At 42.0% G+C, this 22596-nt stretch overlaps 1 protein-coding gene across 2 annotated transcripts in view; it reads left to right on the plus strand.

The window, feature by feature from the left end:
- Positions 1 to 22596, plus strand: part of trim44 (tripartite motif containing 44) — a 177485-nt gene that overhangs the window by 142235 nt on the left and 12654 nt on the right. The window contains exon 1 of one of the 2 annotated variants that reach the window (XR_010001994.1): positions 15841 to 22477. The exons of the other annotated variant lie outside the window; for it this stretch is intronic. The gene's annotated coding sequence lies outside the window, so the exon portion shown is untranslated. Of the gene's footprint in view, positions 1 to 15840; positions 22478 to 22596 lie in introns of those variants that run through there. 2 annotated transcript variants of the gene reach the window in all.

A 22596-nucleotide genomic window follows, 5' to 3' on the forward strand; every position in this document is an offset into this window, starting at 1 on the left:
TAATCTGTTTTGACCCCCCCCCCCCCAAGAAACCACCCCAATTTTTTGTTACATGGTTTTTCTTTTAAAATGTATTTTATAAGTAACAAATAATGTATAAATGCACATTCACATCGAACAATAAAAAAGATCAACTTTAAAATGGTAGAAGCATGAAGCGTGGCAAGGAAGCACATTTGAGGCAACAAAATCTGTGTTGGCCAGTGTAACAGCAAGGCAAAACAGCACTGTACTAATTCCACTCTTCCTCCCTTCCTCACTGTCTTGCTTTCTCCCCCCCCTCTCTCCCCCCTCTCTCTCTTATTAAAGTGAATCATATAGTACCAGGAATAAAAAGCACACAAAGTGAACTAACCCAAAGTTCTTCAGTGGCCAGCAATCTCCCAAAGCGGAGAAGAGCACATGCCAAGCAGGCAAAGACATGCAGGCTGAGGCACTGAGCCATGAGGTACACTAGCTACGCTTGTCTGCTGGAAGCCCTGTACTCTGTGTGAGCTGTTTAGGCTGAGGCTCTACTGCACCAGGGTGGACTGCAATCTCTGGAGTGGAATCTCTGGACTGGATTCCTCCCAGAACGTTCAGGGGAAACAATCACATGGAACTGGAGTTTCTGCCTTGCAGGAAGAGGAGCCAGAGCTTCTCTGGCTAGGAATCCAATCCCAGTTTTGTTTCTCTCTGCCTTCCTGTTAGAACTGGTTTAGGAAGCAAAGAGGCCTCTTTTGCACTGTTTGTAGGTTAAAACAGCATTCAGATGTCAAAACGTCAATCTAGGCCAAGTGAGGATTCTTAAGTTATAATGCACTTATGCTGAGACATTAGTATGTAGAGGTTTCTACTGTAATTCACATTGGCCTGAGATAACAGAAGATTGAATTGATTTTTTTTTATCAAGAGGAAAAGTCCTTGTCAGTAAAAAAATTCAAATATCAAGAAGAAATTTCCCAGTCTCTAAAAGTGACAACATAAAATGCCTTTCTGAGAATAGCAACACTTGCAACCAGAAATACTCGGGAAATGTTATCTCTGATATTCCATTGCAAACTGAATTCATCTGCACCTCCAAAACATATGTGTAGAGCAAAACTGTCCTTGAGATTTTGCACTTCTTTCAATGTTTCAATATGCTGATCTGCTGAAAAAATAAAGAAAAATCAAATAAAATGCATTTTAGAAATATGTGTTTTGGGAAAAAAAAACTGCTAAAAAAACTGAATTGGATCCAGCTTCTTTTCTGTTAGCTTTTAAAGGCAAAAAAAGGTTTCTCATTCCTCGCTCATCCTTCAGAACCATCTACCCCTACTCATGGTGGTCCCTCAAGCCTCCAACAGATTGAGGGGCAGATATTGATAGGGAGCAGCAGAAAGATCAGAAATAAATGAGAATTACTTACTCAATTCCATCAGCAGGCTTCATCCACTAAATCAGAATAATTCCATGACAAGATCTGCCATGGGAAACAAGTTCTCAGTCTAGCTCTCTTTTACATAACTTTCTCTGCAGAATTTGTAAAAAGAATGTTGTAGAAAATATGTAAACAATGTTCAAATCCCCGTTTGACCATGAAACCTACTGGGTAACCTTGGATAAGTCACACTCTCTTAGCCTTAGAGGAGGGTAATGCCAAACCTTTTTTGAACAAATATTGCCAAGAAAACACTGATGGGTTCACCATATAATTGTCATAGGTTTGCAATTACTTGAAGATACACAAGAACAACAGCAGCAGCACTTACAAAAACACAGGAGAAAGTGACCAGATAGGAAATAAATTGGTCTATCCACCCTACTTGTGTTCTATTCTACTGCATTGGATGGATAAAGATTGTATTGGTGGGCTCTGCTGTTCAACAAACATATTTGTGTGTGTTTTCTAAACTTTGAAAATGAACTGTGATGTCAACCAAGTGACTGAATGAGTCATTGCCCTGAACTTTTGCTGACAGTCATGTATAAAGATGCTGGCACTTTTAATAATCATCCCTCTACCCTATCTTTCCACCTGTATCTTCCCAGATACAGCATTGAACTCATAATTTAGAGCAGCATACTTTCTGAGCTTGTGAGAAGCCTGATGTGAGCAGTGCAGCATAGAGCTGTCTTTCATGAGGGCAATGAAACGAATGCCTGTCTGTTGCCTCTTGCTAGCGAGCAAGGCTGAATTCAAACTAGCTTGACATTCATGGCACAGTAAAAAATATTACAGTGTGCTGAAAGGCAGCCATTGGAGCTGAAGAAATATCTTGCATGAGTACAGCTAGTGTGGCCTGGTGAATATTAGAATAGCAGCTGACTTGTTTTGGGTTTCTTATGGCTTGGTTTACATCATTGTAGATTCACAACATGACAGCTTGAAGCAAATCATTATTTTGCAGCCTAATCTTTTTCATAGGGTTTAGTTGGGTGTAACTTGAGACTTGTAAACTCTTGCACTTTGCAAAGATTTTGGATGTCACTGAAAGACAAGATTATAGTTATTCAGTTTATTCCAATTCCTTTTTTTACCTCCATGAAGAGATGCAATTGTAAAATATTCTGCCTCTAGGGCCAACATTATGTAGACGATTATACATTTTGATTTTGGGGAAGGAGGTGATGCTGATTTCAAGCAGTAAAATCATGAAAGTATAGAATAAACCACACATGCTATCTAGTCCAACTCCCTTCCATGCATAAATACACAAATAAAATACTCCTGAAAAATGGCCATACAACCTCTGTTTAAAGAACTTGACATGGAAGAAAAATCTACCACTCTCTGAGACAATCCATTCCATTTTGAAACAGCTCATAAGTGTCAGGAGGTTCTTCCTAACATTTATGTGGAATTGTGTTTCTGTGTGTGTCTGATCTGAATCCATTAGTTTGTGGCCGGGGCCGGGCTGTGGCGCAGCTGTTGAGCAGCTGCCTTAAATCACTCTGACCATGAGGTCATGAGTTCGAGGCCAGCCCGAACTCACTATTTTTAATTGAGCACCCGTCAATTAAAAATAAAAAATAGCCCCTGCTCGTTGCTGACCTAGCAACCCGAAAGATAGTTGCATCTATCAAGTAGGAGATAAGGTACCACTTATAAAGTGGGGAGGCAAGATTAACTAATTTACGACCCGGAATGAGGAAGTGCCGTCAGTGTGGATGATGAAACAGCTGCTCCCCCCTGTGGCCAGAATCGAACATCCCCTCAGAAGAAGGTTAACTTGCCTCTGCGTGTGTCTCTCAGTCTCTGTTTGATGTGTTTATGGGCATTGAATGTTTGCCCTATGTGTGTTATAATGTGATCCGCCCTGAGTCCCCTTCGGGGTGAGAAGGGCGGAATATAAATACTGTAAATAAATAAATAAATAATAATCTTTGGGTTGCTCGAACCTTTATATGATATCCTTTCAGATACTGCCATGCTAAACCATAGTAATCATTGTTTTCTTTTTGAAATGCTCACAGGATGTCTATTAATGATCTGCTCTAGGACTTTTTCTGACATTGATATCAAACTGATCAACTATGGGCAGTCCCTGAGTTAAAAACACCCAACTTATAAACTATAGTTAAGAATAGGGCTGAAATAACAGGAAGTGAGATAAATCTATCCCTAAGAAGGGAAATTCCCTCCTGAAAGTGTTATCATGGAGAAAAGGTGTCTCCCCTGAAGCTTTATCACAAATCCTTGTTTCCACAACAAGCAAAATGTTTCCAATTATCATGGGGACAAAAAAGTGAGGTGAAATCTTCTGAATGGGACACAGACAACAGAATAAAAACTGCAGGAGTGTTAACCCTTTCGTCTGTATCCAAAGTCTGCACACACACATATATGACTGTTCCAACTTACAAACAAATTCAGCTTAAGAACAAACCTTCAGAACCTATCTTGTTCATAACTTGGGGACTGCCTGTATTAGTTATCAGTATTCTGAACATTATTCTTCTCAAATGTCTGTTTAAAAAAGATTTCTAATCTTTCTTAAGCTGCACACTCAGCATGCTTGGATTTATCATTAGGTTGCATGTAAAAAAGGCAAGAGCCAGCAGAAAACAGAAGTACTTCTACACTTGACTTCTAGAAGAAGAACTGAGAAGATTGATCTTTTGCCAAACCAGCATGCCTTTTCTACTCAAAACAAAATGATGTGGTTGCTCCATTAGTAGCTGATTGATCTCCGATTATTTACCTCTGTGAGTGAGCTTCAGCCTTTTGTCTCTGACTGTGATAAACACAACTAGGATAGAGTTTGATCTTTGCATCAGTTGGAGGAAAGAACAGCATATTCCATTAAGGAATTGCTCAAACAGAATGGCATTGAACCCCCATCTATTCCATTCCCAGCAGTCTATTCAAGTGGCAGTATAATTTTTTTTACATCGCACTTTGAAATGTCAAAAAGTGCTGACTGCAGACAGAACATGTTTTCATTTTTTGCAGCAGTAAAATAGCTTGCCCTGTCATGAATTTATTTTTAAATGTATGTGCTGCACATCCAGTGCCCAGTCAGAGTATCTCACAACAATTTAAAAACACAGTGTTGCATAAAGATTAAACATATTATTTAAAAATGCAACAAAATACAAAAGCATTTAAAATATGGAAGCTTGAAATCAGACATCATAGGTTACAAATAACAGTTAAACAAGGCACTTAACCACTGCCTGTGTTGAATGGTGTTTACAGTAGTTGCACTTTAGCATGAATTCTTCTGGCCTCCAGATGCAAAGCATTTCAGAGCATCTGTGAATCCAGTTTAAAATAAATCTGATTTCTTCTCTGGAGAGCAACTTCCTCCAGAGTGTGTCTGTCTTATCTGGATTAAATTTTCTGTTGTTAGGTTTCTTTCAGCTGACTCGTTTTCCCAGGCACTGCTATAGAACCCCATGACTATTCTTGATTTTAAATTTAAAAGAAAAGTAAATCAGTGTGTCTTTTGTAAATTTTTGACAAGCTCCAAAATCAGAAATTATATTTAGATCATGGCTAAATTATGCACCATTATCTGTGTGAGCTAGGGCTGATTGACATTGATACTCAACAATGTTTGGAGTGCCACAGGTTATCCACCTCTAATTTAAATGTTAAATAATGTGGGAAATCACAAACCAGAGACCAAAGCATCAAATAGGAATCTCCCAAAATTGTTTTCTGGAAACGTTCCCCAAGAAAAGAAGTGAAACAACTACAGAATGATGCTTCTCAAGACCCATTCACACAAGACAGTCCAGGAGAACTAACAGGGATGTACACTTCCTCACCAGTTCTCACTCTGCATCATCTCCTCAGGTGACCAAGGTTATCTCAGTTCTCAGACTAATCTGGAAGCCAGACTTAAGTGGAGCCAAAGAATTCAAAAGTAAACACATGTATCCTCCAAAATTCAAACCCTCCCTCCTATACACATAATGTTCCTTATAACACAACAGTGATAGTAATAATACATTGTATTTGTTACCTGCTTCCCCTCATGGTGGGAGGTGGGGTAAAACACAGTTAAAACACCAAGATTTAAAAAGATTACCATAATAAATATATTAAAATACATAGTCTAAAGATTAAGATATAATACTCTTAGAATGTAAAATTGGCTGGGTAAAGTCCTAAAAAACATAGGCAGTAAAAAAAATTAGCAGCTTAAGAACAAAAAAGAACACAGAAATGCACCCTCCAGCATCTGTTAGTTGTGTATCTAGTCATAAATTAAAACAGGAATGCATTGATTGTTTCCAAAGGCTCTTTATATTAATCTAGGAGAGCAGTAATTTCCACTCTACCTGTTTGGCAGATGGCTTTTCTTTTCTTTTCTTTTTTCTGTGCAACAAGTTTGCAATAATTTCAAATCAAAAAGTGGCACAGACCATGAACTGATATTTTTAAATAAATCCGTGTTTCGTCTATTCTAAGATGCCATTGATTGTAAGACACACACATTTCAGTACCACCAACAGTCGCTGAGTTACAGGCAGTCACTGAGTTGCAAACATCCGGCTTACATATGACTCCTAGTTACAAACAAAGGTGAGACAATGGGAAGTAAGAATATTCCTAGGAAGAAAAATGCACTCCTATAAGAGTATCTTGGGCAAATGGTGTCTCCACTGAAGCTTTATCTCCAATCCTGTTTCCACAAGCCAAATTTTTCAAAATGCAATTGTCACAGGGACAGAAAGTGAGATGAAATCTTCTGAACAGGGACACAGCAAAACAAATGTTATGGGGGTGTTTGTCCTTCCCTATGCTATCCAAAACTTTTGAGGGGCTGGAAACACATTTGAAAAATGCACCTGTTCCAGATATACTCTGATTTTAGATATGTCTTTGATATGGGGGTGGGGGTGGGGGGGGGTGCAACATGATAGACACTTTACCCGCTTAAGCCAGTTGTGAATCTGGGTAATACATGAACTCTTTTGAGCCCATAAGGCTATAGTTAACTAAAATGTTTGTTTAGAGGTAGTGGGAGCATCCTCCAGTGTTACTCTTTTCATCTGGATAGCAATAGACTAAAAGAAAGCCTCTACTACGTATGGATGCCCTTCATGCTATCTAGGAATCTAGAAATGCCCAGGGGTTTCAAAATGTGGGAATGGGCTGCACACAGTGGATATTGTCCTAAATGGACTGTTTCCTCTCCACAGGAAGAGAGTGATGGAAGAGCGGACAGATTATTTCCTCAGCTCATACATTCCAGTTAGTCCTACCTTGAATACTTGAATAATGCTATAGATACAATTTTTGTCTGATTTTCCTTGCTCTATAGCATGTAGGAAGAAAAATGGGTGTAATACAGAAAGTTCCAAGAGTGTTTCAGTCTTGATATCAGATAAGTGAATAAGGGTGTCATATATATAGATAAAGGTGGTGATATAATGAAGGCATTTAGATTTTCCTACATTTGTGGCTTTGTTTTTTGCAGATTTGATTATTCACAGATTTGATTAAAGTGTTCTCTTTAGGAATCTCTAAGAGCCCTTCCACACAGCCACATAACCCACAATATCGAGGCAGATAATCCACAATATCTGTTTTGAAGATCCAAGATGGCGGCACCGGCAAAGTCGAACCTCCACGGGCTCCGTGTGTTTGCTTCTGAATAAGTTTGAAAAAAACTTTAACATTGCCGCTCTTTTGACACTCTACCCTGAGCAGCAGATTGGGACTGGAACCCCAGGGTGGCATAGGCCAACTGGAGGGGAGTTCTTGTGCTGCAAAAGGGGTAAGAGCAAGGAACAACTTTTGGCCTAAGCACTTTATCTTACTGCTATAATTTATTGCTTTATGGCTTATTGCTTTTAACATCTTGTTATGAAATTCCATCATACTGTTATGAATTGTGTTTAGTCCGGTAATATGGAGCTGCTAGTTGAGGGTTGGGGAGGGTTGCTCATGGAGCTTGGGGAGGGTGGGCCTTGCTACTGACCCAGAGTATAGCCATAAACCGACCTGAATTTTATGTCGAAGCACTCAGGCACTTTACCATTTAAAAACTGTGTGACGCTGCTATAGTCACTGGCACTTTAATTGTGAACCCATTATTGCTTCTTAGTCCTCTGTTAGTTCCCTATCCCCGTGAGGGATAGGGAACTGGATCCCTCCCCCGCCCTTAGTACTGTGCACTTTGGAAACAAATTAAGGAGGGAGGGAGTTACAAAGCTTTTTGTGCACCCTCTTTAGTAACTCCTTAAGAGGGAGGGGGAGATAGGAGCGCCCTCCAAAGGAAGGTGAAGTGGGACATCGTTAAAACAGGGTTCTTGTTCTTGTTTACATCCACAACCAGTGCTAGCCAGATGTTAGAGGAAAGGGAGAGGGGCCATGTAGAGGGAGGGGGGATGTCCGCTAGCCGAGGGGCACCCATTGAAGTAATTCAGGGGAGGGGGAGATACGGGAAAGGGAGGCCAAAATTAATTCGGCCTAGGGAGAGGAAGAAATTTCTTGTAGATTTAAAACAGCCTCCTGACATGGTAAACTTGGATACCCAGGCTGGCGGTTCCTCCAGACTAAAGGTGGTGCTGTTGAACGCCAGGTCTGCAAATGGAAAAACTGCAATCATCCAAGACCTCATCTTGGACGAATGAGCAGACCTGGCGTGCATAACAGAGACCTGATTGGATGAGGCGGGTGGGGTCAATCTCACCCAACTCTGTCCTCCCAGGTACTCTGTGCAGCACCAACCAAGATCCGTAGGACAGGGAGGCGGTATCGTAGTGGTCTATAAGAAATATATCCCCCAGACCAGGTGCCCCATCCCACAGTCAACCTTGTTTGAATGTGCCCATCTGAGTATGGGTGACCAGGGATTCTGTTAGTGTACCGACCACGCTGCTGCACTATAGTCTTCCTACCTGAGTTAGCGGGGGTGGTCTCGAGCCTGGCGTTGGAGTCCCAGCGGCTTTTGGTGCTGGGGGACTTCAGTGTCCATGCTGAGACCATCCTGACTGGCGCAGCTCAGGACTTCATGGCCACCATGGCAACCATGCAGCTGTCCCAATTGGTATCTGATCCTACCCACAGAGCGGGACACACACTTGACTTGGTTTTCTGCCAGCGATGGGAGGAAGTGGCAGTGTGGAGGAGCTTACCATCTCTCCTTTGCCATGGACCGACCATCACCTGATCAGGTTTAGGCTGACTGCGCCGCCTAACCACCACAGGGGTGGAGGACCTATTAAAATGGTCCACCCCAGGAGGCTTATGGATCCGGATGGATTCCTGACGGCTCTTGGGGAGTTTCCCACCGCCTCGGTTGGTGATCCTGTCGATGCTCTGGTCTCTCTCTGGAATAGGGAGGTGGCCAGGGGAATAGACACGATTGCTCCAGAACATCCCCTCTCGAGTACCCGAGCTAAACCATCTCCTTGGTTCACCAAGGAGTTGGCAGCGATGAAGTGAAAGAAGAGGGAACTAGAGTGCATGTGACATTCGAAGCACAACAAATCAGACCGAACACGGCTGTGTTCCTATCTAAGTACATATGTCGTGGCAATAGACACTGCAAATAATGTCTTCTTTGCAGCTAATATTGTGTCCACAAAGAACCATCCGGTGGAGCTGTTTCGAGTTGTCAGAGGTTTGTTAAATCCCATCCCCAGCATTTACTCAGTTCTTTGTGGACAAAGTCGCTCTGACCCGCTCCAGCTTTGACACCATATTAACGGCAGTCTCCGAGGATGTAACACGAGCACCTGCTTGTCCCATTTTGATGGATTCTTTTCAATTGGTTGAGCTCGAGGATGTGGACAAGGTGCTTGGAGAGGTGAGGGCTACCACATGCATCCTAGACCCCTGCCCATCCTGGCTGGTGAGAGAAGCCAGAGGGGGATTGGCCAAGTGGGTGAAGGTGGTGGTGAATGCCTCCCTTCGGGAAGGCATTGTTCCAGCGAGCCTTAAATTGGCTGTGATCAAACCGCTGTTGAAGGAGCCATCACTGCACCCCACTCAATTGGACAGCTATCGACCTATTTCCAATCTCCCCTTTTTGGGCAAGGTCATGGAACATGTGGTGGCTGTGCAACTCCAGGCATTCTTGGTTGACACTGATTTTCTAGATCCAGCACAGTCTGGCTTCAGGCCGGGATATGGTACCGAGACAGCCTTGGTTGCCTTAGTAGATGATCTATGCCAGGAACTGGAAAGGGGAGTGTGTCCCTGCTGGTTCTGCTGGACCTCTCAGCTGCCTTCGATACCATCAATCACGGTATCCTTCTGGGACACCTCACCGGGATGGGTCTCAAAGGCACTGTTTTGCAGTGGCTTCGGTCCTTCCTGGAGGGTCGTTCCCAGATGGTGTCACTGGGAGACGCCTGCTCAGCCCTACAACCTTTGTCTTGTGGGGTCCCGCAGGGTTCAGTACTGTCCCACATGCTATTTAACATCTACATGAAGCCGCTGGGAGAGATCATCCGGAGTTTCAGGGTGAGGTGTCATCTGTACGCAGATGATGTCCAGCTCTGTCACTCCTTCCCACCTGTCACTAAGGAGGCTGTCCAGGTCCTGAACCGATGTCTGGCCGCTGTGTCGGACTGGATGAGGGCCAACAAATTGAAATTGAATCCAGACAAGACAGAGGTCCTCCTGGTCAGTCATAAGGCTGAACAGGGTACAGGATTACAGCCTGTGTTGGATGGGGTCACACTCCCCCTGAAGACACAGGTTCACAGTCTGGGTGTTCTCCTGGACTCATCGCTGAGCCTGGAGCCCCAGGTTTCAGTGGTGGCCAGGGAAGCATTTGCAGAACTAAGACTTGTGCACCAGCTGCACCCGTACCTTAGGAAGTCTGACTTGGCCACAGTAGTCCATGTTCTGGTTACATCCCGCCTGGATTACTGCAATGCACTCTACATGGGGCTGCCTTTGAAGACGGCCCGGAAGCTCCAATTAGTACAACAGGCAGAAGCCAGATTAATAAGTGGGGCAGCATACAGGGAGCGTACTACTCCCCTGTTAAGCCAGCTCCACTGGATGCCGATATGCTACCGAGCCCAATTCAAAGTGCTGGTTTTGGCCTGCAAAGCCCTAAACGGTTCTGGTCCAACTTACCTGTCCGAACGTATCTCCCCTTACGAACCTACAAGAACTTTAAGATCATCTGGGGAGGCCCTGCTCGTGATCCCACCAGCTTCACAAGTGCGGCTGGTGGGGAAGAGAGACAGGGCCTTCTCAGTGGTGGCTCCTTGGCTGTGGAACTCCCTTACCAGCGACATCCGGCAGGCTCCATATCTTCTGGGGTTCAGAAAGAAACTGAAGACCTGACTATGCGCACAAGCGTTTAAAGAATAAGTTTTAACTGGCTTCGACTTGGTCTGGAATGAGGCTTTTGTACAAGGTCTGGTGGACAAATGGCATAAGCACTTTGCACTGTTTTAAACTTTGTATATTGTATATTATAACTGTTTTAACTGGTTTAATGTTTTGTTTTATTGTATTATGATGTATCGGCATGAATTGCCAGTTTGTAAGCCGCCCTGAGTCCCCTCGGGTAAGAAGGGCGGGGTAGAAATGATGGAGATAAATAAATAAATAAATAAATTGAACTGTGTTATCTAAGTCCATACTGCTATATAATCCAGTTCAATATGAATATTATACAGCTGTGTGGAAGAGGCCTATGTCCTCCAGTGTGACTGTGTGGTCAAATTCCTCCATTCATGTCAAAAGGCACAGAGAGCTCCATAAAGAACACTTTTGTTGGGAATCTTTAGGTCCACCAATGTGATTATATGGTCACCTTCCATCAGAAATTGACCACCGAGTTATGCTGGAAAACCTAGAAGTTCTTAGAGAGGTGACCTCACAAGCTAAACAAATCTTCAATCACATTTTTTTTTTATTTTCACAATGATCCTCTGCCCCTATCGCTGGTGAATATGAATGGCTGCCTGTAATTTTTCCAATATTTTCATGTTTCTAAATTTACCAACCTTTTCTTTCTTCCCACTGAAAATCTCAAAACACAGGAACAAATGAGCCCTGTTGCAACATGTCTGTTCATGTTCTGGCAGCCTACAGTGATAGATATCAGCTGCTTGTTCCTATATTTCCAAGAAACTTCTCTGTCTGTCCTGTTTTCAAGGGAAAACCCCAAGTTAATCCCCGTGTCGTCCTTGCTTTGGGCCTTTAATCTGCAGTCTCGGGAATGAAGTGTGACAGCTAGAGAAGACTCTGCCTTGCCCTGCTTCCCAAACACTGAAGGAATGTAGGATAGAGAGGAAGAGATATATTTATAAACAAATCTCACATAATATCCCCATCTGTCACTTGCAAGATCTTGTATGAAGAGACACTGTGATGGGAATTTTTTCTTAATATTCCTTTCCTTAATTCCTTCATATTGAGTCTTGGAAGTCCGAGAAAAGGGACATATCTTTTTTCTCCTTTCTCTCCTCTTTTTATTACATTTTCATTTGACATGATTGTTTGGGATTAGGTCCCATCTTGGATTAAAAATATGAAAGGAAAGGGGGAGAGAATAATAAAATGCACATTTGGTCATATGGAGGTGAATTGTGTTAGCCATTTGTCATTGTCAACACACAAGCTTTCTGCTCTTAGGGGCAGATTAATTTTACTCATTCTACACATTCTACCACAGGCAAATCAGGAGGATTTCCAAAAAAAGATGAGAAATTTGCTGTCTGGTAAATGGAAGATTTCTTTAATACTATCCTAATGCAGGTGGTCCCGGTGGTGATCAGCACATTGGGTGCTGTGCCAAAAGATCTCAGCTGGCATTTGGAAACAATAGACATTGACAAAATTATGATCTGCCAACTGCAAAAGGCCACCCTACTGGGATCTGCACGCATCATCCGAAAATACATCACACAGTCCTAGACATTTGGGAAGTGTTCGACTTGGGATTTTGTGATACAAAATCCAGCATATCTATCTTGTTTGCTGTGTCATACAATAATAATAATAATAACAACAACAACAACAACCACCTATGGCTTGTGTGATGAGATGCAGCCCAAGTAAACAGCCCAATTCTTCCAGAATTTAGGGTGTATCTGTACTTGGGAATTACAGAATTATGAGAGTTGTAGTTATACAAGACCTTTAGCCTTCTCTGCCAAAGAATGTGGTCACTCACCAAATTACAAATCCCAGGATTCCATAAAATTGAGCCATGTCAGTTAAAGTGTTATAAAACTGCATTGATTCTACAACATAGATACACATCCCATTCATAGCAGAGATTTCTGGGTCACCTAGAGGAACAAAAGTCAGCAATAGAGAGGTCGTTCTATCTTCATTTGGGAGAGCCTGTTATACAGGGGTTGGTAAAAGCATGATCTGCAAAATTCAAAAAGTGGTGAGAAACTTCGCAAGGTTGACTGAGCCAGTTTAGTCCAGTTTGCCAGGTCCAACTTAAATATTGGAAAGCTTGACCTAGATATTATTTTGCATATGTATTTGTACATGTAAATGTTATACATAATACACAGTACAAAAATGCATAATGACTGAAGCCTGCCACATCACTCACCTCTCACAACAGACAAACATCTTATGCTACACTCCTCAATTTTTCATTGATATTCATAGGACTCTAAATTAATAAAGAACATCAGAGAGTTTGGGAAGTGTCTCTGCTAACGCTGTCATATTCCCTGATATCAGCATCAGAGCTTCTCAGCAACTCCTCAGCAACAGTGACAATTTTCTGGTAAGAAAGTTGAGAAGGCAAAGAAGAGGAAGGAAAGAAGCTGGAGGGTGATGGGGAAGGGGGGCACTATAAGAACTAATAATAATTCTGGCTCATCTCTGCAAATGTTGTTTCGGTAATATACTGATGACTGGCAAATGCGTTATCATTCCAGAGGCAGTCTCTGATGCATATAATGTGTGAAAATGATATTGAGGGCTTTTGAGGTACGAATGCGCCACACATGGCAGATTCTGAGATCTGCTTTGGGCACAGCTGCCTTTTTGCTTCCTCCAGCTGGACTGCAATGAGACTATTCCTTAGATCTCTGATTCAAGCATGTGTTTTTAAACAATGACTTTAGGAGCTACCTTGCATATGTCAAATTTTCTACAGGGCTATGTGTAGGAAATTGCATATCACTTGTGCAGTCTCTACCCCCCCCCCCCCCCCCCCCCCGCAATGGAGTTCTTTTTAAGCAATATGTAAAATTTAGCCACTCACTCTCTTTTTCACTTATTTTGTGGCTTTGAGCCAGGAAGGCAGAGCTTCCACTGAGAACAACAATCCCCTGTCTTATCCCAAGCTACATGGGATGTTTTGCTATATTTCCATTTTGTCACTGTACATCTCCTTACTGCTCAGTCTTTGTTTTCAGCTGCAAGTCCTTTCTGTGTCTCTTATTTTCAGGAAGCAAATGATTCTCATGTATATAGATTTTTTTCTGTACAAAGAACCAATTACTCCTTTCCCCCCAGATTATAGCAGCTGGCATGCTGTAAGTTACATATACAGTAGAGTCTCACTTATCCAACATAAATGGGCCGGCAGAAAGTTGGATAAGTGAATGTGTTGGATAATAAGGAGGGATTAAGGAAAAGCCTATTTCACATCAAATTAGGTTATGATTTTACAAATTAAGCACCAAAACATCATGTTATACAACAAATTTGACAGAAAAAGTAGTTCTATATACAGTAATGCTATGTAGTAATTACTGTATTTACGAATTTAGCACCAAAATATCACGATGTATTGAAAACATTGACTACAAAAATGCGTTGGATAATCCAGAATGTTGGATAAGCGAGTGTTGGATAAGTGAGACTCTACTGTACTGCCATAAGTCCAATTTAACCTACCTATGTTTTTATAGTCACTACAAAGGGAGGGATTCATTACTGCCTTGCACAATAACCCTCTCATTTCATGTCTCGCCTCTCTCCTGCGAGATACCTCTACATCCATGTAGCAGCTGGTGCAGAGTAGGGAGAATCAAATAACTGTCTACCTGTGTGTAGCAAACAATACAAATACACAGTTTTATGTGTGAGGGCTATATTTACCAATTTCATTGCATATATAAGCCACAAAACTCTCCTATCAACTAGGTCTTCTGCTGCACCAGTATGTGGTGATGTAGACATATCTATATTGCTTTATGTTTGTAGCAATGAAACTTTGCCACAAACAGCGCACAACTCAAGGAGGGAGGAACAGGAAAGAGAAAGACAGCAAAAATGCATTCCTCTAATTTTTTAGCTAAATGGGGAAGTTTTGGTGATGCATGTGTTCTGATCCATGTGGTGTCATCATTTTAAAGCCACCTAATCTCCCTCAGGCAAACTGCCTACTAAACCTATCCTGCCCTGTATTATTTGGGGAAAGAAGAACACAGGCTTTATGTGCGAAGTTGGGAAATTGTTTTTGAGAAGTAGAAAGGAGGGACACTCAAGAGATTCTGAGCACTGCTACAAGACTGTAAGATTTGCACAGAACTGTGTATTTGTATTGTTTGCTACACCTCTATAAAAACAGCATAATACAGGAAGCAGCTAATAATGGAAAGGTGACCAGTAATTCCTTTGTGTGTTCCTTCTTCAGAAAGTGTGTTCCACCATGTACAGGCAGTCCCCAAGTTAAAAACTAGATAGGTTCTGTAGTTGTCAAGTTAAATTTGTTTGTAAGTCAGAACAGGTATATTTTAAGTGTAACTCCAGCCAAAAATATATATCTATTTAGTTTTGGATAGCATAGGGAAGGGTGAACACTCCTGTGGTGTTTGCTTTGCAGTCTGTGCCCCTGTTCAGAAGATTTCACCCTACTTTCTGTCCTTGTGATAATTGGATTTTGAAAAATTTGGCTTGTTGTGGAAACAAGAATTGGTGATAAAGTTTCAGTTTCCTTTCTGAGGGGTAATTTCTCTCACTTCCTGTTATCTCACCTCTCCTGTTGTCTTAACAGTGAGTCGTTCGTAAGTCAGATGTTTATAACTCGGCAACTGCTTGTACTCTGCCCCTGTTGATCTGAATTCATTTTAATCCAAAAACTACCAAGAAGTAATTTGTTTCCATGGATTCAGGAGTAAAAACATAGTATATGAAGTAATTCATTTTCTCACCACCACCACCTCCTGCTCCATATGTAAAGAACAAAGTTAGGTATTCAAGTGCAGGATCTTTGGTGAACTGACTATAAATGGTAATCAGTGTATATCATTTGCCTCATTTAAACTATGAGTTCTTTGCAAGCATAAGGCATACTTTGAAAAATGCAGGAAGCCCTGTGCATGTGTTTCCCAACAACCATTAACATAATTTCTAAAAGATAGAAATGTCTGAACTAAAAAAAAAGTCCAGCTATCTCTGTTGAGAAGCTATTACATCCAGATCAATTAACATACTCCTCTGCTATTACATCCAGATCAATTAAGCAACTCCTCTGCTCAGCTGCATTTACACAACAGATTTGAAATTCTTACATCATTAACATACAATCAGGAAACACATCTTGTGGAGGACCACAGTTTCTTAGATACCACTCAGTGGACCATCCTGGATCAATGCGCAGGGGATAGCCCTGACAGGGACAGTGCATCACCACAGTCACACTTATGTAATCATGCAAATGCTCCATCCCCAATCATAGACCAGGAGCAACAGGAACATCCTTGGGAGAGTAATGGGCTCTCGGATGTATCTCAATGGATTGTCATTGATGAATGCACTGGGGATGTTGAGGAGGAGGACAACACTTTACACCTACATGATTCACTTCAACAGGAACACTCTTCAGGGGACATACACACTGTCTTGCACAAAAGGGACCCTGTCAATCCTCAAAGGAAACAGGTCTTGGTAGTAGGTGACTCCCTCCTTAGAGGAACGGAAGCCATCATTTCCAGACCGGATGGGATGGCTCGAGAAACATGCTGCCTCCCGGGGGCAAAAATACACCATATCACTCAGAGGCTCAGCAGGCTCCTAAAGCCCCATCACCCTCCCCACCTTATGTTGATTCATGTAGGTACCAATGACACCGCTAGGCATACTTTTCAAAAGATCACAAATGATTTTCGAGCTCTGGGAACAAAGCTAAAACTGTATAATGTACATGTGATCTTTTCATCCCTCCTCCCCGTTGTAGGACATGGCTCTACAAGGGCCGGAAAAATAGTACAGGTCAATAACTGGCTCAGAAAATGGTGTCAAGAGGAGCATTTTGGCTTCCTTGACCATGGTCTACTCTTCCAAGAGGATGGACTACTGGCAAGCGATGGGGTGCATCTCACACAAGTAGGAAAACATCTTTTTGCACACAGACTCACAAACCTCATCAGGCGCACTTTAAACTAAATCCACTGGGGGAGGGGAACAACAGCCTGGCGAACACTATATTACCCACGACCACAGGGAACCGCCGTAAGGCTAAACGGAGGGCTGCACAAACACAGCAAGGACCAAGTACAGAGAGCACAATAATCCCAAATAAACAGTTCGAGGGGAGGTCACAGGGGCTTACATGTCTTTACACTAATGCTCAGAGCATGGGAAATAAGCAAGACGAACTCCAACTCCTAGCACAGCACCACACATACGATGTCATAGGCATCACTGAAACCTGGTGGGATGACTCCCATCACTGGAATTTAACCATTGAGGGCTATAACCTCTTTCACATAAATAGAACAAAGGGGAGAGGAGGGGGAGTAGCTTTATATGTCAAAAACAGTTACGTTGCAGAAGAAATGCAAGACTGTAATCCGGGAAACCAGCTTGAAAGCATCTGGATAAGAATCAAGGGAACCGGGACTCAAAAAGATCTTGTCGTGGGTGTCTACTACAGACCTCCGAGTCAGGATGAAGGACTTGATGAAGCCTTCTGTCAACAGCTGACCAAACAGGCACAAAGAAGAGATATAGTAGTCATGGGCGATTTCAATTATCCCGATATCTGCTGGAAAACAAACTCAGCCAAGAGTACAAAGTCCAACAAATTCCTCACTTGCCTTGCAGATAATTTTATGGTCCAGAAGGTAGAAGAGGCAACAAGGGGATCAGCAACTCTTGATCTAATCTTAACAAATGTGGAAGACCTGATCAATACAGTTGAAGTGGTTGGATCCTTAGGGGCAAGTGACCATGTGCTCCTGCAGTTTGCAATACAAAGGAATGCTGAAACTAAGACAAGTCAAACACGCATTCTGGACTTTAAGAGAGCTGACTTCCAAAAAATGAAGGAATTACTGAGCGGCATTCCATGGACGCCGATATTAAAAAACAAGGGAGTTAAGGATGGATGGGAGTTTTTCAAAAGTGAAATACTCAAGGCGCAAATGCAAACAGTGCCAACAAAGAAGAAAAATAAGACAAGTGCAAAGAAGCCAGAATGGATGTCCAAAGAACTTCTAACTGAGCTAAAGCTCAAAAGTGACATGCACAAGAAGTGGAAAAGGGGAGAAATCACCAAAGAAGAATTCAAACGTATAGCCAACTCCTGTAGGGAAAAGGTTCGCAAGGCTAAAGCGCAAAATGAGCTCAGGCTTGCCAGGGACATAAAAAACAACAAAAAAGGTTTTTTTGCTTATGTTGGTAGAAAAAGGAAGAAAAAGGAGGCGATAGGGCCACTGCAAGGAGTAGATGGGGTGATGGTGACAGGGGATAGGGAAAAGGCAGAACTGCTTAATGCCTTCTTTGCCTCGGTCTTCTCACAAAAAGAAAGCCATCTTCAACCTCAGCAACATGGAATGGACGAAGGATTGGGGGAAATCCAACCCCAAATAGGGAAACAAGTTGTCCAGGAACACCTGGCCACTCTAAACGAATTCAAGTCCCCAGGGCCAGATCAGCTACATCCAAGAGTATTGAAGGAACTAGCGGAAGTTATTTCAGAACCACTGGCAATCATCTTCGAGAGTTCTTGGAGAACAGGAGAAGTCCCAGCAGATTGGAGGAGGGCGAATGTGGTCCCTATCTTCAAGAAGGGAAAAAAGAACGACCCAAACAATTACCGTCCGGTCAGCCTCACATCAATACCAGGCAAGATTCTGGAAAAGATCATTAAGGAAGTGGTCTGCAAACACTTAGAAACAAATGCGGTCATTGCTAATAGTCAACACGGATTTACCAAAAACAAGTCATGCCAGACTAATCTGATCTCTTTTTTCGATAGAGTTACGAGTTGGGTCGATACAGGGAATGCCGTGGATGTAGCATATCTAGATTTCAGTAAGGCCTTCGACAAAGTCCCCCACGACCTTCTGGCAAACAAACTAGTAAAATGTGGGCTAGACAAAACTACGGTTAGGTGGATCTGTAATTGGCTAAGCGAACGAACCCAAAGGGTGCTCACCAATGCGTCGTCTTCATCATGGAAAGAAGTGACAAGTGGAGTGCCGCAGGGCTCCGTCCTGGGCCCGGTTCTGTTCAACATCTTTATTAACGACTTAGACGAAGGGTTAGAAGGCACGATCATCAAGTTTGCAGATGACACCAAACTCGGAGGGATAGCTAACACTCCAGAAGACAGGAGCAGAATTCAAAACGATCTTGACAGACTAGAGAGATGGGCCGAAACTAACAAAATGAAGTTCAACAGGGACAAATGCAAGATACTTCACTTCGGCAGAAAAAATGGAAATCAAAGATACAGAATGGGGGACACCTGGCTTGACAGCAGTGTGTGCGAAAAAGATCTTGGAGTCCTCGTGGACAACAAGTTAAACATGAGCCTACAATGTGATGCGGCAGCTAAAAAAGCCAATGGGATTTTGGCCTGCATCAATAGGGGAATAACGTCTAGATCCAGGGAAGTCATGCTCCCCCTCTATTCTGCCTTGGTCAGACCACACCTGGAATACTGTGTCCAGTTTTGGGCACCGCAGATGAAGGGAGATGCTGACAAGCTGGAAAGCGTCCAGAGGAGGGCAACTAAAATGATTAAGGGTCTGGAGAACAAGCCCTATGAGGAGAGGCTTAAAGAGCTGGGCATGTTTAGCCTGCAGAAGAGAAGGCTGAGAGGAGACATGATAGCCATGTACAAATATGTGAGGGGAAGTCATAGGGAGGAGGGAGCAAGCTTATTTTCTGCTGCCCTGCAGACTAGGACACGGAACAATGGCTTCAAACTACAGGAAAGGAGATTCCACCTGAACATCAGGAAGAACTTCCTCACTGTGAGGGCTGTTCGGCAGTGGAACTCTCTCCCCCGGGCCGTGGTGGAGGCTCCTTCTTTGGAGGCTTTTAAGCAGAGGCTGGATGGCCATCTGTCGGGGGTGCTTTGAATGCGATTTCCTGCTTCTTAGCGGGGGGTTGGACTAGATGGCCCTTGAGGTCTCTTCCAACTCTACTATTCTATGATTCTATGATTCTATATTGGGAAATATTTAAATGATCAGAGTCGCAAAACAGTTCTCTAGGTTTCCTCAGCACTAAGTGGATTTTGGCAGAGGAATTGCTCACAAATCACTACTACTATCATGGAGAGAGGGGGGGGAAACGCTCCCATGAGACCACTGTATTAGTGCCCAGCTTTGCACAATTCTATTTTCTGTGACCTCCAGTGTGAAAGGAAGGGACATGTGTGACAATGTGTGTAACAAATGTGTGTGAAAGTGTGGCACTGAAAGCACTGGCTCATATGTGGCTATCTTCCTTCTTTTAAATCCTACACAAACATACTTCTTTTGGGAGGTGACTTTAACAAACAAAAACAAAAATCAACTTGCATTGAATTTCCATATTCAGGTAATATTTGTTTTTGTCACTAGATATTTGATAATATATGCCTCAAGTTGAGAAAGGTGGATTATTGCATTGCATTACTTGTTATTCCTACTTCTGATAGGTATAGGAACTCTGATAAACAACTGGCGTTCTCATTATACTTGCATATAAGCACAGTCTCATGTGTGAAACACTTTGGAAACCTGCTCAAAGTTTCTGCTCTTTAAATGAACTGAATAGGAGGGAAACTTTTTGTGTGATGTCTTACACACAGTGGTATTGCTGTCACTGCATCCTTGCCAGCTGTCACTGTGCCACTTCCTTCTTTTCTATATAACATTCTGCCACCAGAGCATAGTTAAGTGAGCCAAGGAAGATATAATGGAGTCTCAGTGGAGTGCGTTTTCTTGAAATCATCAGCCTAACATATCTTCATCAAACCTTTATATTCCCCTAAAATAACAATTCACTCACATTAATTTCTAGATTTATCTCTTTTTCATGCAATTGTGTCCAGTGTCCACCTATTTTGGCTACCAGCTGCTTTCTCACTTCTTAATCTTTTTTTTTTTTTTAAAGACCACTTTTACTTTGCGATGAGTCCTGTGATATCTTACATAAACTTATTCTCAAGACACTTTTTAAAGCCTGTTCCAGATGATGGATAGGCCATATAACAGACTGTGGGGAAGATGAATACACAGGAGAGGCTCCCGCCATGTGTCACATAATGCGGAGACTTCCTTGCAATCTTTATTGTGTTACCTATTCTGCTCCTGCATAGATCAGAACAGATTGGAAGTGCTGATTGTCCCATTCTGTCAATTCTCTTTTGTCTGTTGATTTTATTAAACATTTAGAGTTACTTGTAGCTACACAGACAACTGCATGGGCAGCAAAAAAAGAAAAGTAGGGTAGTTCACCTGAAGCAGAACCATATATGTTAGCATATCTTGGTAGCATGTGATAATGAAAATGGAGAAACTAATTTCTTTGAAAAGGAGGATAGTTTTGATTTTTGTCCTCTTGTTTTGATTTTTGTCTTGTCGGTCCATATCAGGTTCACCAAGACCCTTCACTTGTCCATCTTAAGCATCTGTCACCCCACTACCTCCATCCATCACCATTGTCTTCGTGCCACCACTATTGATTTAGGATACTGTGTATACTTTTCTATAACTACATGAATAGTTATAGGAAAGTGTAGAGGTTGGTATTTGACTGTTTTTAGTCAACAGAAAGTAAATCAGAGAAATTATGCTTTCCAAAGAGTAGGTTGTGGGGTAGTTAGCTTGCCCCATAATTTAAATGATCACTAATTGCAGGTTTACATAACTTAGGTGCCTGATTTCTGGAATATGAGATACTTGGTAGTTGAACAACTGAGCACTGGGAGAACAAATAGTTTCATATTTTGGCTGGTGTTCATTATAGCTTTGTTGAATCTGTTTGCTATTATTAGCTGTTTGCCTGGACTTTGGAAAAATGTATGTCATGTGTATTGAAAATTGTTTACAATCAGGTGTAACAGAGAGCAGGTCATGCCATTACCAAAAATGTAGGCTTTGTTCATCCATTCACAAATTTCTAAAGATCATAATCTTTCAGGCAGTAGAGTGGTGAAGGTACATGACCAATCCTGCAGCATGCCCAAGGTTTACTTCTCCATGTGTTGGTTTTTGTCATATTTTTCTCTTTCATATACTCTGTTGATTTTCTTCCAATATTTGCATGATCTGTATGAACTGTGTATTAACTTTGAAAGGGAACAGGCAATGAGTGAAGGCCCCTGGTACTAATAGGAATATATTTTCATAACCTGTTAAGATTATGATTCCAATATTGGTTAAATATTAGTGAAGCAGTAAAAACGCAGAAGACTAGGGGTTTATGTGAGCAGAGGTAAAAAGAAATTAAACAATAAGACAAAATATCCAGCCTCCCTTTCCCTTTAAAAAGTCATGCGCATAAAATAAGCATCAGAGACATCAAATAAAATAGCAAAAATATGTTTACTCACAATCTTGTATGATGATGGTCATACAGGCAAAAACATCTTAGTTCCAAAGAAAAACAGTTCAGGAAACTACATATCTCTTAACAGACAGGAACATCAGCATGGCATGGTCAGCAGCAAAGAGGAAGAGACAGGAAGAGGCATCTGTACATCACTTCCTGTGTGTCCCCAGAAAGGATACACCCATTTCCCATTTCATATGCAAAACCCTTAAATGGTGTCATCAACTCTGGAATGCAGCTTGGCTCAGGTTACTAAGCAACAGACATAACTAACTACATAAACCATCCCACATTGAAAATGCATGCATGATTGCTTAGATAACTCAACAGGTACACCCTAAGGCCATATAGCTTGCCAAAAGTAGCTTAGACTGGGTGGAAAGATGAAGTGGCAAGACATATTATTCTGACTTTGTAAAAAATGTACTGTATTTTTTAATGTTAAACCA

The sequence above is a fragment of the Anolis carolinensis genome, chromosome 1, assembly GCF_035594765.1.
Source record: "Anolis carolinensis isolate JA03-04 chromosome 1, rAnoCar3.1.pri, whole genome shotgun sequence".
Classification (NCBI taxonomy): Eukaryota; Metazoa; Chordata; class Lepidosauria; order Squamata; family Dactyloidae; genus Anolis; species Anolis carolinensis.